General features: G+C 36.9%; 1 long non-coding RNA gene across 3 annotated transcripts in view; it reads right to left on the minus strand.

Moving 5' to 3' along the window:
* Nucleotides 1-18,395, minus strand: part of LOC147602241 (uncharacterized) — a 59,941-nt gene extending 41,546 nt beyond the window's left edge. For all 3 annotated transcript variants that reach the window (XR_015257498.1, XR_015257500.1, XR_015257499.1), the window contains exon 1: nucleotides 18,278-18,395. This is a non-coding gene — a long non-coding RNA (uncharacterized LOC147602241). The remainder of the gene's footprint in view (nucleotides 1-18,277) is intronic.
* Nucleotides 18,396-18,684: the final 289 nt, after the last annotated feature.

An 18,684-nucleotide genomic window follows, 5' to 3' on the forward strand; every position in this document is an offset into this window, starting at 1 on the left:
TTGTTTAATGGCTTCACTGAAGTAGGGCTTAAACTTTGATATGTTTGCTTAAAAAAAAAAGATCTTACAAAAGAACTAGTCATTAATCAGCATCTGGAAATCAGTAGCCACATTTAATAATATCAAGGTCTGTGTATCCCTGGACAAAAATGTCAAAGAAGGTCTAGCCTAGAGTGGCACTTAGCGTTTCAGGGGCTTTCTCTCCCCGCCCTGGCCCCCCACCCCCCATTTTCTTCTCTGTATTCTTTTGAAAAGGATAAACAAGCCAAGTCAAAACCCCAAGCACTCATTCATGTCATTCATGTCACTGAATTCCTTAAACATTGAGAATGACAAGCATCTGTACACCCACAATAATATGACTACCACAGGTTTTTTTTGGTTGTTTTTTTTTTGTCTCATGGGCGTCTGCTTCTGGTTTCTGGACAGAAAAATTTCTTTGTCTCCCCCCAAAACAGGCATCCTCGCTTCAAGGCTTGAAGCCAGACTGGACTCTGCAGCCCTGCATCACTTCCCTGTTGTAAGGGAGTTCTGGAGCTCTGAAATCCACCTCGGTGTGGATTTATCTCTCAATTTGATGTCACAGCTTGGTTTTGATGTACCTTCTCCTCAGGGAGCTGCTGGGCAAGGAGTTTATAAACCCCTGCTGAGAGTCCCTCCAAAGAAACATATAAAAGTTGACTTGTCTAAATGTAGTAGCTGCTTCCTTTCTAAAAGTATCACAGTAAAAAGATTGATTATAGAAATTCAGTCTCCCTCTCTGAAAGTAGAAGAGGACATTTTTAGAAACCCCATAGTGTCAGAAGAAAGCTAACTACTGTTGAATGTAGTGAAATGTAATCACGTTGTGAATAACCTGTAATTCACATACTTTACAAAAGGTTTTAAAATAGCTTTCTGAGGTTGAAGTAATTTTCCCCCTGTTATTATACGTACAAATAAAATACTTCTAAAGGATTTTTTTTTTTAATTTAAGGAATGGATATTCTAAGAACACAGTAGGCTGCAAAAGAAGATGCCAATTTATAAAATAATTGAATAATCTTCTTAATATACTCTCTGTTGGGTACTCAGACACATTTGAAAGCCACAGCAAAATTTGATACTCCTCTGCAGTTCTACTGACTCTTCTGTGCTTCAGAAATAACAGGTATTAAGTACTAAAAATTAAAAAGGCAGAGCACAGAACAGAAGGGTAGAAAGGAAATCCCCATTCTGTATGCTGGGCAGATTATGAGTTCCTCTTAAATGAACACAAGAATTATTCCACAGTGCTATATAATCGAAGCGTTGGGTTTCTTTTTAAGCCAGTAACTCATGCACCATTGCTTGATTGCTTGGGGATCCCTGCTCCTATGACAAACTACAGCTGACATTTTGTCTTAGGGCAGAAATCTGGGTGTGGTGGGACAGAAAGCTTAGTCACAGTCTTTCTTAGTCTTTCTTTTCTCAGTCATTGTGGGAATTCCATCACTTACCACGTTTGTTTTCAGCATTCTGATTTTTTAATTGATTTTGTGCTTTGTGACCTTTTGAACTCAAAGAAGTAATGTTTTAACATTGAGAACTTGGGAGGTTTTGTACAGTTAATTGATGCTTGTCAGTACAAGTCTGTCTCTGAAGTAATTGGGTTCATAGAAACATATTGTGTGTGAGGGACATGAGCACAGATTATTTTAAAAATATAAATATGGTAAATGAATTTTGGCTTAACTGAGAATATATGACTAAATAGCTCATTAAAATAGTGAATATATGACTAAATAACTCTTAAAATAGAAAATTTGAGCAAAATGAACTGCTCAGAGGAGCTATCTGAAGAAACATGTTACTGGACAACACTGGATATACCCATGAAGTATATTTGATAAGTCACTATTAGTTACCTATTAACTGGTTACTGAAATGAAAAATATACATACCACAGCAAAACGTATATTCTTTCTAATTAAGCAGGTACTGTTACTTAGAAGAATAAGTGAGTGTTAACGAGTACCCTTTACTTTTGATAAAATGCTGTGTTCATATTTTCAAGAATATTCTTTCAAAACACAGTCTAATCAGTGCTTCTTGATTCTAAAAACTTTTCCGTTCTAACTAAGCAGAAGCCCACGAGCATCAACCTAGAATTTGTATCCCACCTTCTGTCTGGTTTCTCTCTTTGGTTTTTTTCTGATTAAAGGCAGAACTCAAAACACATTGTTGTGAAACTCGGCTATTTCTATGGCATAACATCCCTGTATCAGAGACAGAACAAAATTTTTATCAGGATAAAATGGGATGTATTGCTGAGAATCTCCAATTGACTTCAAAAATGTTATTTTCCATTTAAATAAAATAATTTGTCATCTCTTTAACTCCAGAGGAAAAGTTACTGAGAAGAATTTAGAGAACAAGTGGAAGACCAGCTTCACAATTAATTTGGTCTGATTCCATGGCAATTACATACTAATGAGTTATTCTTGCGCACTCTATTGAATTCACTGCTTGCCACTCTGAATAGAACCACTGGGCAGTTTGTGTTAGTAGCTGGAGTCTGTAGATAATAAAATTTAAGCAAATTTCCTACTGACACTACTCAGAGAAGCACTGAGGGTTGCATAGTTGGAGTTTGGCTCCATGATACACAGGGATTACAGAAAGAGACTAAAAACAGTGAAATGAAGAGAACTATTTGGGGTGAGTAGCATTGTATTTAGGAGTTTGTGAATGATTTGGCTTTAAACCAGTATAAAATAACATGTTTAAATTGCACATTGGACTTTAGAAGAGAACTAACATTTTGTGATTAAAATGTAATATTTTTTTAGTCCTTGAGTTTAGTTTCCTTCTCTGTACATTCAGCCCTTCTGTGGTTTTTTTTTGTCACAACACTATACAGCTTCCAATTATCTGATCCCTTTGTCTTTGATGCGCTGCTCTTTTTCAACATACCAATCCAGCTTTGGAAGCTATTAAAATTCAGTGGATGCCTTTACCTCAGGCCACGTAAAGGGATCAACCAAAAGCCTGCAACTTTGGGCTGCAAGGACTACTTTTGAGTTTCCCATCGGCAGCCTCTGTTTTGTGGAGCAACAGTGACAACCAGCGGCCAGCCACCTAAAGTTGGCCAAGTTATTTATTCTGGAGGTCCTTCAGATTACCAGACCAGCACATCCGTTCTTCAAAGGTAAAGGACAGAGCTAATTTATTTCATTTTACTTGTCTTAACCCTGGCGATGAGTTTAAAAGAAAAGAGTGCTGCTTTTCTCAAGAACAGCAATTCAGTATATAGCTGTCACAGTTAGACTCATGCTGTTGTCCATATTTAAGTAGTGTATGTACGTATGTATGGCCATTAAAAGTTTCAGTGACTTGCTGGTGATCACAGGGATCAAATTTACTGTGGAAAGCAATCATGCTTTATTTCTTCTAAAGAGAGAAGGAAAAGGTTTGAAGAAAAAGCTTATCCTTTTCTACTGATTGACAGTTAATACATATAATACATGACACAAATATAAATAATTTGAGAACAGCATGTGTTGTCTGCATGTTAGTTCACGATTTCTTCCTTGAAAATACAGATTTTTATCTGAGACAGTTACTCCTGGTGGTGACACTGTAAAGGCTGGGGTAATAATAATTGTATCCACTGCTGCTTAGTTTAATGAAGGTAAGTTTCATTTACACTCTGAAGTTAGAGCTACCTGTACTTTGCCAGCAGTCATCTCAGGATCAGTGGGACTATTTTTATAGAGAAGTGCCCTTAACTTGATGAAGATGCTGGAACTCAGCCCAAAGGACTTTGGTTTATGTATGTTGTTTGCAATTGTTCCATGTATAACATTTAATGACTGAATGCAAGGTAAATTGGTTACATCAGGCTGGAAACACCAACCTTCTAAGCGTCTTACAACATTGTTCATTTTGTATATATTAATATCCTTATATTCTGTTATTACTGTAGTTTTCCTTTACTATTCTAGTAAATTGTCTTCATCTCAACCCACGAGTTTTCCTTTCTTCCCAATTTCTCCAAGGGTGAGAGAGAAACTGTGGTGACTTGTGCGAAACCACAACATTGCTCCATACTAAAGAGCAAAAAAAAGGCAAGGGAGGGTGGGTGGGGAGTAATGGGGTGGAGAAGGAAATAAAAACAACAAAAACAACAACAAAAAAAAGACTCTCCAAGCCTTCATTTCCTCTTCTCTGGCACTGCTTTACGAGTACTTATGGCAAATTTGCTTCTGTAATCATAACTTGAAGCCATCTGGGGATGAGATTGGCTGCTAGCTTAGTATTTCCACTTAACATATTCATGATTAGCATGCACAGAAGGAGTAGAATTAGGATGAATGTTTTTGGAACAGTACAAATAAATCCTCATAAATGTAGTACAACAGCTCTGGAAATGCACAGTGCTGAAATGTAACGAAGCTGAACTCTGTAGAGAGTTTGGTATTCTCAGTACCATGCCTCTCCTAATGAACTCATTTAGATTAGAAAATGGATTTAATATTTTGTTGGAATTAACCTGAGCCAGTAAAGAGGATTACAATTTTTTTTCCATAAATATGGTGATATTACAGAGTGAGGTAGCATGTTACATGAATATTAAGCATTTTATGAGCATTGTCATGAAGCCAGAAAGAGCATAATGCAATTAGGTTTTAATATAGTGATACCATTCTTATAATAATTAAATTTCATAAGTAATACAAGTATATTTGGAAATTATTTTATTTTATATTTTGTTGCATTTTCAAAATTTTAAAATGAAAATGATGCCATGTTTTCCCAAACAATTGACTTCAACAGTTTGTTTTTAAACACAGAAAACTAAAAATACGACAGGTCCTTAAGACAGGGAACAAGGCACATTCTGGGAAGAAAGGAGGTAAGTGTGTTCAATTTTCTCTATAACAGTACCTTCCGATGGGAGAAAACATGCAGAAATCAGGAAAAAATCTTGACATAAATGCATTGTTTTCCTTTGTTTTTCAAAGCCTTGCAAAGCTGTGTCCCAGTTTTGCTTCTGTTTCCTAGACTGTGTTTTGTACTCACAAACATGTTCTTAATCACGGTGTGTGTTCTCCTGCTGTTGAAAGTTATTTACTGAAAAAAAAAAGACTAAATGATTGTAGTCTTATTTAGCTTTATAGATTGCACAATTAAAAAAAAAAAAAACAAACACAAAAAGAGTACTGCAAAAGCTTTGTAATGTTGTTTGAGCATTATTGGATGAAATTCTTAATTTTTTAAAATAAACTCTAGGGCCCAAAATTGCCTTTCAATATAGACTGTCTGTAAAAATGAATCTTTTGCATATCTGAATAGTTAGTAATTTTACCAGCAGAAATGCAGTTTATGTTGTGCTGGAGAATACCTCTGAGCCTCAAGGAAGTACCGAACCAATACGAGTAAAGCTAAACAATTCAGAATAGATAGAATTGGATGTATGGACTGACTTCTTGAGAGAATTTCCCCCTGCTATCAAAACTTTTCACTTAAAATACCCATATACACAAAATTTATTTGTAAGGTCACCAAAAAAGATTGGTTCCTTTGTAGGAAACACAGCAATTTAGTTCAATGATGGAGTAACATTTACAGTCTGTTTAAGTTATGAGAAAGATCAACAACAGAAAACCTAGCACAATCAATCCTCAGAGTGATAGATTTTGTGCTGGAAAAAATAATCTTAAATACAAAACATTGGGATGGGAATGTAGAAAGAGAACAATCTCAACAAGTAGGAGCTTTCTGAGGATAGACAGGAAGTAGCTGAGATAGCTAAACAAGAAAATATGTCATGTCATGACTATTGTTACTTGAATAAAATTAAGTAAAAGTTGGATAGTTATATTTAATGTGAAAGAATTTTTTTTTGAGCAGTCCCAAAACATATATTACGTGGCAGCATAGAATCTGCTACAAGGCTACATATGTTGGACGACTGCTGCCTGGCCATGGCTATTTGGTTCAGAAATTCTGAGGCACTGTCCAATAATTCATAATTTTGTTCCATTGCAATCTGAATTAAGCAGTGGTCTAAAAATTCAGATGTAAAAGAATAAGAAAGAAAGAAAAAAGATTTAGCTATGAAATCTCATGGGTTTTCATTGGTTTACTGAGCCCGAAATGATGCTTCCAGAATATGTCCTTTTCTCAGGGCAGATGAATAACAGGAACTCTTATTCTCTGTTGATCTGGGTCTTGTTACACCCAAAACCACCTTAAACATTTTTGATTATCCATTACACCTATGCAGCATGGGAAATATAACTCAGTTTATTCAAGAAAACAAGGTTCCAGTTATGAGTCAAAAAATTATGTATGATGGGAGGAAAATATATTTCAATGTTTTGATGAGTCATTTCAAAGTGCTTTGTATATTGACACTGATCAGAGCCTTAATGTACTCAGGATCCTTTCATTATTCTTAGTATCATGTGTACCGACAAAATCTGGGAGCAGCTGGGAGTTGTGCATACTCCCCCTCAAGGCCAGATCTCAGCAGACCTCAACTTCCGAAATGTTGCACTCTACAAATTTGACTGATCCCTAACTGGGAGGTGATAAATTCTACCTAGGATTTCCACTAGTTTTGAACAAACGCATTTGTATTCATGGACTGGTGAGTCAATATTTTTAATCCTAAAAAACCAAACAAAGAATAAAGAAAACCAACAAAACAAGCAGGAAACTAGATCTCAACATTTATTTAATTTTTTTTTCCTCTAAATTCTGGTGTTTGTTGTTGTTGTTATTATTTTCTTCATTCAATGAATCTCAAATTATTTATGTGCACCACTTATTTTTGGCATTCCTGCCATATATCTGAAGTTCCAGAATCACTTATCTACATAATATTAGTCTACTTGATCCACAATTACCTGTGGGACCAGTCTTGTACATTATCCTCAGTGTTACCAGCCTCAACACTTCCTCAGGGAATCTGCCTTTCTCTCCTGAGTCACCACAATTACCTCTTTTGCCTCTCCAATCAGACACAGCGTAGTGGATGGAAAGCAAGATGGATGGAAAGTAATGAAAAGATTTGCTGGATACTTTCTTCCCTGCCTTCTCTCCTCAGCTTGTTTAAATAAATTAATTTACTTCCTGAGCCATTTCTGACAGCAAATTTTTCCTGAAGAGGTGGGAAAGCAGCGACAACAGTCCGTTAGAGGAGATTTACCTCAAATTCCCTACAAGGCTAAAATGTGGCATATCATTGTATGAGTGTCTTCTCCTTGCAAGAAAATCTCAAGAGATTGAACTTTTTATTGAATTTTGATTTTTCTATGCTTACAGCATAGTCATAGGTGAAGGTATGTATTGGCCATGAACAGTAAGCTAGTGGGTTAATATGACAAATGGTAGAACTAAAATTTTTAGTAACAATGTCTTAATCACAAAACATTGAGTTGTAATTGTCCTTTTTTTTTTATATAAATACATTTTCTTCCTTGGGCTTTTATCTCAGTTCTCACTCAATTTTTTTTCATTTCCATAATTAATTAAAATGGCTATGTTCTATAACCAGTGATTGAATTATATGATATTACTTGCCTAAGGCGATCAAAATTAATCAGAATAAGGAGTGAAAGTTTTGCTATTTTTAATACAGTTGATTTGATTCCTAGGGTTTTTGATCAAATTAAATGAAGGATCAAATTAACCAGTGATTATATTGAGTAAAAGGCACTTTGTATGCCTGAAATATATTTTAATTTAATTAAATTCAAGATACAAAATATTAACTGATGTTTTAAAAATTCATTTGTATTTCACTGTTTTATTCTCTAGAAACTGTTTCCTTCTCAAGGTTAGAATCTTTTACAAGAGAAAAAATATGCTTTTAAAATAATTCCGTGCTTAATCCTTTTATTTTTTTCCCAACACACTTTTATGCTTGTAGATAATCGTTTGCACTCATAAACTCTTATTCCAAAGCTTCTGAACTCAGCCAACAAAGACTTGATATGCCAACGGCCAGTTTAGCAGAAATCTGAGACTCCCCAGAACAGAAGTTGCCAACCTTAGCAGAAGGCTTTGACCCCAAAAGACCTCAAGCTGTTACCATTTAACCCACACATTCGGAGAAGTGTTACCATTTTGTCATACAAAACTCATACGGAGTTTCATTTATGAATTGTTATAAGCTAGTTCGTACCATGTTTGCTTAATAGACTGGGGCAATTTTTTACTACACACCACTACTTGCAAAGAAATTGAGAAATTAGATTCTGTTACGGTGCAGAAATGGTCTGCGTGAGAACAAAATAATTCAGAATTTTTTGATTGCATGGTACAAAAAGACTTGAAACTGCACTCTTGACTCCTACTGGGAGTTTGCACTGACTGATGGAAAGTGGCAGAACCAGCTAGGGCACAACTGCAAGAAGCTGAGGCAAGAGGTAATTTTCTTAAAGGTGATTTTTACTTAACTTTTAACGATCCTCAGTATCACATAATAACACAGCATAAAACGCAAGGTGAGGAACAGGGTCCAATTTTGTGACTTACAATGTTAGGTAAGAGTTACCTTGTACTGGAACACTTTTCTTCTACTCTACTCTCAATAGAAGTGAAATAAAGCTACAAGTGTGTAAACATACTAAAGATTGATTAAAAATACTCGATGTTGTGTATCAAGGCTGAGTGTACTTATGCATCTGAGGCACTTAGAAACTTCAAGCAGAATGTATTGGAGGAGTTTAATCTCATTACTCTTTAAGTCCTGGAAAAGGCATTCTTAAAGGATTAGATCTATTTAGTGTGATCAGCATGGCCAGTGTGTTGCAGCTATTTTTCATTAATGCATTTATTCTCTCAAAAGGAAAAAAGAATGTTTCAGTGGGAGGAGAAAGAAAACAAAGAATGGACACCTAGAGCAGTATGAAAGTACTGTCATACCCTAAGTAGCGTTTTATAGTAACTTATTTTGAAATAACCATTAGCAAGAGCTGAACAACAGACATAAGCTGGATCCTAGCTTATTCTGTGTTTCTGTGCTTGGAAATGATTGTTAGTCAGTGGGAATAGAAACTGTGAGAAAAAAATGTTGGTGTTAGCAGGTTGACAGTCCCGGTAATAACCTCAGGAGAAGTGTATAAGACAGGAAAAGGCACAAGCTGCTGGACAGTTAAGAGATTTATGGCTGACAGAGTCAAAGAGTGGAGAAGCAATGGAAAACTCTAGCACTGTACGGCTTATAAATATCAGGTTTCTGGCCTCAAGGATAAGGTCAGTTTTACTTTATTGGCTTGTCTTACATGTGCTGTACAGGACTCAACCTTTAGGATGCACACTTTCTATGGGCCTCTGCTTAAAACAGGTGTTTTGTGTTGTTAAGATGCACAGTGCCTGCATAAATATGACATGTCCACTGGCAGCATCTAAGTCTGCAGGCACCTGAGGTTTTCCAAAGTGTTTTACTATGTAGAAAAACATGATGTCTTAGAAACTCTACATGCAAGATCCCTTATAGAATCTAAATTGATTTCCTGTCACATTTTTTTATTTATATTTGATAATGAATGCTTAATTCAGTGGGAAAAAGATTTTGAGGTTCCTCTTCTGACCTTGCTAGCAATTTGGAATTAGAGTTTGGACTTGCATTTCATTAACTTTTTCTTTCTATTCATTGATCTGCAAAAATGAATATAATTCTATTTATTTATTTTATACGGTACTTGCAAGACTAATGCACTTTAAGATCCTTGGATAAATGCTGTCATGAAGCAAAGTGCTTTTATGGTGTTTGCACTGTGCATTTTAAATCTGCAAATGAAATTTTTGGAAACTGTTTTTATGAATGTTATCAAAAGTATTCTGAGAAATGCTTGGAAATGCAAACAGAGTTTGATGCAAAAGATCAGGTATAAAACCATATTTCTATTGCATCTTTGACAGCTTTTATATTTGCTGTACCAATTTTAACCTTGAATATCAGCTATGTGACATCTGTGCATTCTTGAACCTTGTTTATTATTTTCTCAAATCTTGCTAATTTATAGAAGTAGTTCTTGAATCAGTAACATTTCCTCCCTTGAACTTATTTCTTCCTATATCCTGCTTAATTTTTAGATCTTTGGTTATTTAAAAAGATGCAAACAGTAAACTCAAGCCTTTTAAAATTCCACTATCTACCTGTTATTCTCTCTCTTTTTCTCTAATGGATATAATCAAAATTCTTCTGCTTCCTCTTTGTGTTATGTTCTTTACATGACATCTAGAGGCCAAAATTGATGTGAGCTGTAATTAATCTTTCTGTGAGGCTTTGTAGACCCATTGATAAACCAGAGATAGGAATCACACTGTCTGCATACATAAAATTTTTGAACATCCCAAAACAAATCTACATTCAGAAACTGTATTTCATGGTATCATCATCCAGCAGGTGTAAAAGTTCTGTTGAGGAAAAAAAGAAGTGTGAAAAACAAAGACTGTATTTGTTTTATATGCAATCACCTGTGCAATTAATTCATAAACAAGTTGTACAGTAATCTAATTAGAGCATCTGACATTTGCCTGTGACAGACAGAACCCTTTAGGTAATCAATAATGCTAATATAAAGTGCCTGATTAAATACACCTTCATTTCCATCTGTATTCTCAAATTGATATGTAAATTCACCTTCTGTATAATTTCTAATTCCTGTCTTCTGATTCTTGCTTTTAACTGCATCCACATGCATCCATCAAAGACCAAAAGGACTGAGTTTTGCTATATAAAGTAGAATAAGTTATACTGTTGTAACTTCATATACTTCTGTGAGCTGCTTCAAAACATCTCATTCAATAAGCTTGAGTTTCATTAAGTCACTATTATGTGTTTCTAAACATATTACTAAATACAGCAAGCATAAAATAACTTATATTTCTTTATGCTTTAGAGATTAAGTTTACGTAGGCTAAATATGGATCACAAAGATTAATTTTTTTTTTTCTGCCTTATTTACAGGGAAGAGTAAAGATTCATTCTGTGATGATGCATGCAGGAAAATACTTCTGTTGAAGAGAAAGATCTTTTTCTGTAAATTGCTGTGCTTCTCAGATCTGGTTTATCATTTTAGACTATATATTTTAGCTTCTCTTTTTTTCCCCCAAAGACTGCATATCAGGTTTACTAGTATCCATATCCTGATAGAAATATTCTCACTAATATTAGCAATTAGCTAAACTTGTTTGAAGTGATAAGCACTTTAGGCCTTGAACTGATGTTTATACTGAACCTTCCTAACTAGTTCATGCTTATTCCTATAGCCGTGAAACTCAGCTGGATTTCCAGCACTCAGCTGCAGGTCCTTGAGTGTGAGAGTGAGGTCACTATCAATAATAGTGATCATCTTCTGTATATCTTTTTACCAAAAAATGTCATATTGCTTTAGAAGTATTTAAAATCAGATCACAGTGAAGTCTTCATTTAGTACTTCTGCTCAATGCCCTGAACCCTTCAAACCCTGTTCAAAACAGCTGGTCTGGGATTGGCGGGACAGTCTGGTCCCACCGTCAGGGCAGGCAGGCATCTGCAAATCACCCTGGAGACAAAAGGAGAAGGTCTTGCCAGTGTCAGGAACTGGAGGAGTTAAGAGCATACTTGAAGCAATTCCTGTGATGTTTGTCTGTAGTCACTGACCCTAATTGGCTACAGTTATCCATTTCTGCAACAAAACACTATTTTAGCCAAAACGTCAAATGCCATGTTGTTTTTTGCATTCTCATGAAGGATAATCATTATCTATGATTGTGCTTCTAAAAGAAATTTAAATTATATTCATTTAGTACATTAACACTTTTTTTTTAACAGCAAAGACTGTGAATATGTTTAATGTTTTGTCTAGACATAACAGCAAAATACTACAAAATTTTTCAAAGTACCTGAGGAAATTACAGGCCTAAATTTTGGTGGTCATCACTCTAACTTTCTCCCCTATGTTACCCAGCTGTCTTTGAAATTACTAACTTTTGACCTGTATATTTCAAATAAATCCAGTCTACTCTGGGGAAAAAAAAACAAACCCAAACAATAAAAACATACACGTACACATATATTTCAGACAAGTTTCTCTCTAGTTTCCCGTCCCGTAAACTAAAAACAAAACCTGAAGATGTAAACCCCCCAAAAAAAACCAAAACCCCACCCCTCTTTCCACTTCTTACTGTGCAAATTAAATCACAGTTTTTCCTTCAGTGTATTCAAATACTTTAGGTAAACAGATGGAATAAGAAAAACTTATATACTAATAATGCATAGGAAGAACGTAATATTACTGTCTCTGTTCTGATTTTACCTATATCTTAAATCATATTTTATTTCAACTTTAAGAGCAGATTCACCAACACACTAAAGCAAGTAGAGCATGCCAGCCAGTTAAGCTGGATTTTGTGTTTGTTTTGCCTCTCCTCAGCACTGCTAAACAGGCAAAGGATGTTGAGGGTACAGAAGATCCCTAATTTAAAGTATCAGTGACATCAATGTGTTGTGTAAGGGCAAAAGGGAGAGCTAAGTCTCTGACTCACAACTTCTACAAGCTCTTTGGGCATGTATGATTACTTTTTTTCTTGATAGTGCTGCTGCCCCCAGCAGAGGGAAATGTGTGAAGGAGAGATTTTCCAGGAACTATTGCTCAAGTACTATGTGGCTATTGTGATTTTTAAATTCCATGAGAATAGAGCTGCATACTCCTCATATTATATTTCTAATGCCTTTATCCAGTCTCCCTCTAACACTTGATATAGCACAAGCACCAGAAGTTTTGCACGCAAATTTGGTTGACTAATTACCTTTGATGTCACAATGACCTACCAGTCTTATTGTGGCTAAGTAAAAATTAACTGATGATAACAGATAATAACTTAACAATTTTATTGAACTAAGGATTATATAAAGCAATTCAACAGTTTTTAAAAATAAACTTCAAGAATGTATAATATTTTCTTTTTGAGATCATTAGTGTATGTCATGGTTTTGTTTAGTAGGGGGGGGCCTAAGGTGGCAGCTTCTGTAGGAAACTGCTAGAAGTCGCTCCCCTTTGTTCAGGGGACTTGGCCAGGCCTAGGGCGGACCCACTGCTGGCCAAGGCCGAGCCGATTGGTAGCAGAATGTCTCGTGATAACGCCTCTGCGATAACGTATTTAAGAATGGGAAAACAGAAAAAAAAGAGAGAGAAGAGAAGATGTGAAGAAGCTGAGCAGGGGCAGAGGCACAGAGGGGGAGGCGCAGGCCTCATGGGCCTTGCAGGCCTCACCCTCTGGCCTCTCGCCAGGCAGCCGACTGGGCCCGACTCAGTCCAGCCCGGCTGCAAGAAGTGGAGAGGAGATGAGAAGTGAATGAGATGTAAAAAGGATCCTGAGAGACATCTACCAGCCTGTTGTGAGGAACGGCTGCAGACGCCAAGGTCAGTTCAGAAGGAGGGGGAGGAGTAATGCGGCTCCTGGCCAAGATTCCCCTGCAACTCGTGGTGAAGACCATGGTGGAGCAGGTTGTCCCCCTGCAGCCCATGGAGGCCCACGGAGGGGCAGAGATCCACTTGGAGCCCATGAAGGACCCCATACCGGGGGAGGTGGATGCCTGAAGGCAGCTGTGGCCCGTGGAGGGCCCGCTGGGACAGCTGTTCTGGAGAGACTGCACCCGTGGAAGAGATGACCCACGCCGCAGCAGTTCCACAAAGGACTGTGGCCCGTGGGAGGGACCCCACGATGGAGCAGGGGAGGAATGTGAGGAGTTCTTCCCCCGACCATGAAGCAGCGGCGTAAAACAACATATGATGAACTGACTGCAACCCCCATTCCCTCTTTCCCCCTGTGCTGCTCCGGGGGGGAAGGTAGTAGAGATAATGTTAAGCTTGGGAAGAGGGAGGGGTGGATGGAGGTTATCTTGTTCTCTGTCTCATTATCCTGCTGTTTGTAGTAATAAATGAATAGTTTTCCCCAAGTCGAGTCTGTTTTGCCCGTGACGGTAACTTTAAGGATTTCTCCCTGTCCTTATCTCAAACCTCGAGTCGTTTTTCCTTATATTTTCTCCCCCTGTTCTCTCGGAAGGTGGGGGGAGTGAGAGAGAGACTGCGTAGTCTGGTCCGATCGGGGCTGAACTACGACAGTTATTTTGGCGCCCAACGTGGGGCTCGAGGAATTTGAGATAAGGATTGAGTTTAATTGGGAGCGGTAACGAGCAAAACAGGGATTGAACTTGACAAAAGAGCAAAATGATTAGGGGAAATTTATGTTCTGATTGTGGTGAAGGGATAAGTGGTGAATTGTGTGTAAATTGCATGGTATATTCACTGTTGGTGTTTTGAGGATATTATTTTGATTCTTGGTGCGGGGAATTCTTTTTCTTTTATGTTGATGTGTGTGTATTTTAATTAAAGTTCTTAAATACGTAATTCGCAGAGGTGAGGGGTGGAATATTGCAGGTGCTCTGGAGCTCCACCCTTTTCCAATGCAGTCTGGATCAGTCCATGGCAAATGGTGGGGCTGTGTTTCCACCCCTGGGAAATCGATTCCAGGTATACTGGACACCCCTCCAAGTGAAAGCAAACTGTGGCCTGCATTCTGGTGCCAAAGGGATGGAGAAGAACGCATTGGCAAAAGACCAACATATGCTAAATGAGCCAACACTTTTCTTAAAGGAGTAAAATTTTAATTAACTTTAACTAAGATTAATTAACTACCTTGTAATTTCTCAGAAAAGTTAATTGTCCTCCCAGGCTGCTTAGTAATTTTGGGGATAATACACTATATTCATCACTTACAACAAAGAAGTCCTTGGAAGATGAAACCTGGTCAACACCAGTAGTGCCACAAAGAGGTTCCCCCTGAGCCTTCTCCAGGCTGAACAGATGCAGCTCTCTCAGCCTTTCCTCATAGGAAGGATGATTCAGTTCCATAACCTTCTTTGTGGCCCTTCCCTGGACTCTCTGTAGTATCTTCATCTCTCTTGTATTGGTGAGTCCAGCGCTGGATACAGTGTTCCTGGTGTACTGGACTCAGTACATCAGTACCAAATAGAGGGGAAGTATCACATAACACAAAACTTTGAGAAATTCAGTTTGATTTATCTGTTAGTGACTCAGGTAATCTTACACAGACTCAGATCAATGAAAAAGCCTCTTGTAACCCCTTTTGATTCAATGATTCTGCTTAGGCAATAACCATAGATAACTGTTCTCCAAGTATAACTATAAGGCCATATTTACCTCCACTTTATATATCATATATAACCTATTTCCTAGAAATCTGTATTGAAAGTCAAGGCATACAACATTTGTGATGAATTCAGTTCCCTATGTGCAGACATCCAGTAACATTTTAGGCAATATAAAATATCCTACCTGGCCTCCAGCTGTCAGCTAGAGGACAGCAGATCTCCCCTGGGTTGTAACTCGTATCTGCCAGGCTTGTATGGTTGTCTTGAATGCGTTCATGGTAATTAATATTATATTTAGGTAACTGAATCCCATCCCTGCTGTTTGGTTTTATAGAGTTTTTTTCCCCTTTACCCCTTAGAAGTTTTATTTTTTTTTAAAAAAAAAGATTTTAGCAAGATTTGACTTTATTTGCTCTTCAGAGCTGTTACTTGTTTTCTTGTAAACTTCCAGGTGTTGCATACTTGTTTGGTTATTTATCCCAGAACTTTCCTAAGGATTGAGGTTAAGTGCCTGTTGACACTTAACAGTTGAGTGTCTGTTCTTAATTCCCTGGACCATATTTTCTTTCTTTTTTTTTTGTTATTATTTTTTGTTTTTTTTTTCTAAAAGAATGTCACTATAGTTTTTATTTCTTGTCTTCTAGGACCTCATCTGTCTTCAGCATATCAAGTATTCTGAACAGCAGCTGACCACAAAATAATTTATTCCTGCCATAAAAATGTAGTGAACTAAACATACCAGAAAGAAGTAATTTGCTGTAAAAAAAGAAAAAAAAATATGTTAGCTCCTCTCCCTTTACCGTATTTTCTTTCCTACATCACTGAATCCAGCAGTGGCACTGCAGCTGTGAACACGTGACTCTAACTACTGGCGTTTGGATGCGTCTTTACTTCTTCTGCATAAAGCATTATATTTCCATAGAATAAAAACCTCAGCTACTATCCACCAGCCATCCTCAGCAATGTTAAAATTATTATAAAGAATAACACAATTTTAGACTTGCATACATGCAGTTATAATGAACCCTGTTAGTAGCACCTTTCTGCCTGCTGGCACCCACAATCATAGCAAATTCTAACTCATTACTAGGGTAGCAATATTCTTTACTGTTTTGAGGCAGCAGACTATAAGCAGTTTCAATCTGAGTAATGATCTACCACTAGGATGTTTGCCATTTATGCTTTAAATATATCTTTAGTGAATAGACCTTTGAGAAATCAATGAACAGCTCTGAAACGGTCATTTTTCAAATGGCTAATCTCTTCTTCAGCTTTTCCATTGTAACAGATATAAAGATCATTTAAGGCTGAAGCACAAACTATTTTTCTCTCTCAGAAAATCTTTCGTTTCTTTTTTTATCTTAAGTTTCTGCTTCAGCTACTGGATTTGGGCAGTCCCTGGAATTTAAATACCTTCCAAAGGATTTTGAATCCCTTACAAAGACACAGAAAATGAAATTATGTTTAAAGATTATAATTATATGCACCTATATCTTGTAGCTTTCGTGTACACAAAGCTCCTATTGATTTCAATATAGACTTATTTTTACCATCTATGTCATCAATGAGAATAATTTTATTTGTAGATTTTATGGAATATGAATTGTAAATTTAGTCCTGATTTGTAGATTGAGTCCTGATATATCACCTTCAGAACAACAACCACAAAAAGTAATATGCCAAAGAGCAGTATAACTCTGTTGAGTTTTGCTACAAACTCTGTACCAGCTTTGATGACAAAGAAGCTCCTCCAGTTCTCAGTCATTCCTATTCATACTACTGCTGCTTTGTAAGTGAAACTTTAAAGATAAGACTATACTTGAAATAATTGCATGTTTACTTCTGCATAAGAGAAAAAGATGTTATAGTATTTGTTACCTACATTAAAAAAATGATAGTTTTTTAAACTTTATTTTTAAATATTAAATATTTTCCAGAGTCAGAACAGTCTCTAGATATTTAAAGTAAACCCCTGGAAACTGAGGCACCTCTACCTTTTTAACTGCATATGCTAGCTTCTTGTTATGTCTTTTGAGGTGGTTCTTGGAATCTGTCGTTCTCTCACACACTGATGGTAACATGGAAATGTGTAGTGTAACTAATACCCTTGTGCTATAATGAGCTGGATGTGAAGGAACTTCATATTCTTTTGGTGCCTCAGTGGAGTCCTTGAACAGAGTCCAGCTGCCTTAAAGTACAAATGGAGAGATTCGTCTTTGGTGGGTAATTGTAGGTTCAAGATCTACACCAATGTTACTGAGATGGTGCTGAAATAATTTTATAATTTTACATATGTACTTCTATACATGTGGTGCAACGTAAATTAGAGCTATAGATTTACCAATTCTTTATTTTCAGAAAAGCAATAATAAAAGCTCTTGTCATTATGATTTTAAAAAATATATATATCTTTGAGTTGCCAGATTCCATACAAGATACAGGGTATTTAATTTTAAATAATCATCAGAAAAGTAATGAAAAATGGCAGTATAAATGGGTAGAGTATATTTGTATCTTCAGTTCGCATATTTCAGCTGTCTTATTCTCATTAATTAGAGTCAAATGTTTCAAAATTTAATCAATTTATGAAGTCACTCCAGGAGTACATACTTGTACATTTCCTTCTTTTTATTATTTTAAAACAGGGATTTATTTAAAAGAATGACTGACAAGGTTAATAATGCAAAAGGAGTATTGTCAGAAGAGTATTTGATTGGACTCTGTAATACTTCCAGTATTAATTATTATACTTGAACTGATTCCTGCAAGGTTTTCTACTATACCTTAATCTAGTTTTCAAGAATTATTTTAAAATTTAAGAGACCATTCATTAGATTTGATGCTTATATGTTTCAAACAGCAATTTTTTTTCTTTTGGGACTGTTTATAAATGGAATTTCTGGGTAGAAATTAGAATTTACCTTCAGTGCATCTATTAGCCTAAAAATAGATATAAATGCTTTACTGTAGCCAGTTTGTAGGATTCCTATGCACAAAGTTCACCCAACATATGATATTTAAAAGCACAACAGTATTTATTACTCTATTGTAGCCTTGCATAAGCAGTTACTAGCATAAGCAGTTACAGTTCCTAGCATAAGCAGTTACCAGCGTGTTGTTTTCCCTTTATGAGAGTCTTACCACCCCAGCTAAGCCGGAGACACCGCCGAGCAGGAGGATGATGATCAGTGGGGTCAGAGCAGAGAAGGGAGGTAGGCGCAGCACCTTCAGGGCATCCCCTGTTGTTCGTAGAGTGTGCTCTGGGTCTTCTCTCTCCCTCTGCACTGAGCCGCCTCTGTTTATACCCTCAGCAGATTCAGTGGCAGAGTACTGACCAGGTGTTGGTGCACGCGTGGCCAGCGCATGCAGCAAGGCTGCCAAGTACGTGCCCTGCTGGCCAACAGCAGTTCCTGGATAGCAGCAACATCCTGCTCAGTAACAACCCTCCCAGCTCCCTGCTCTGAGAGGACAGCTCTCCTAGCTACCTCCACCAAGGTCGTGTTCTCACAGCTGTGTGCAGCTTGTAATTTCCCACAGTGGCCCTACAC

The sequence above is a fragment of the Chlamydotis macqueenii genome, chromosome 1 (genome assembly GCF_036417535.1).
Source record: "Chlamydotis macqueenii isolate bChlMac1 chromosome 1, bChlMac1.mat, whole genome shotgun sequence".
NCBI classification, from domain to species: Eukaryota; Metazoa; Chordata; class Aves; order Otidiformes; family Otididae; genus Chlamydotis; species Chlamydotis macqueenii.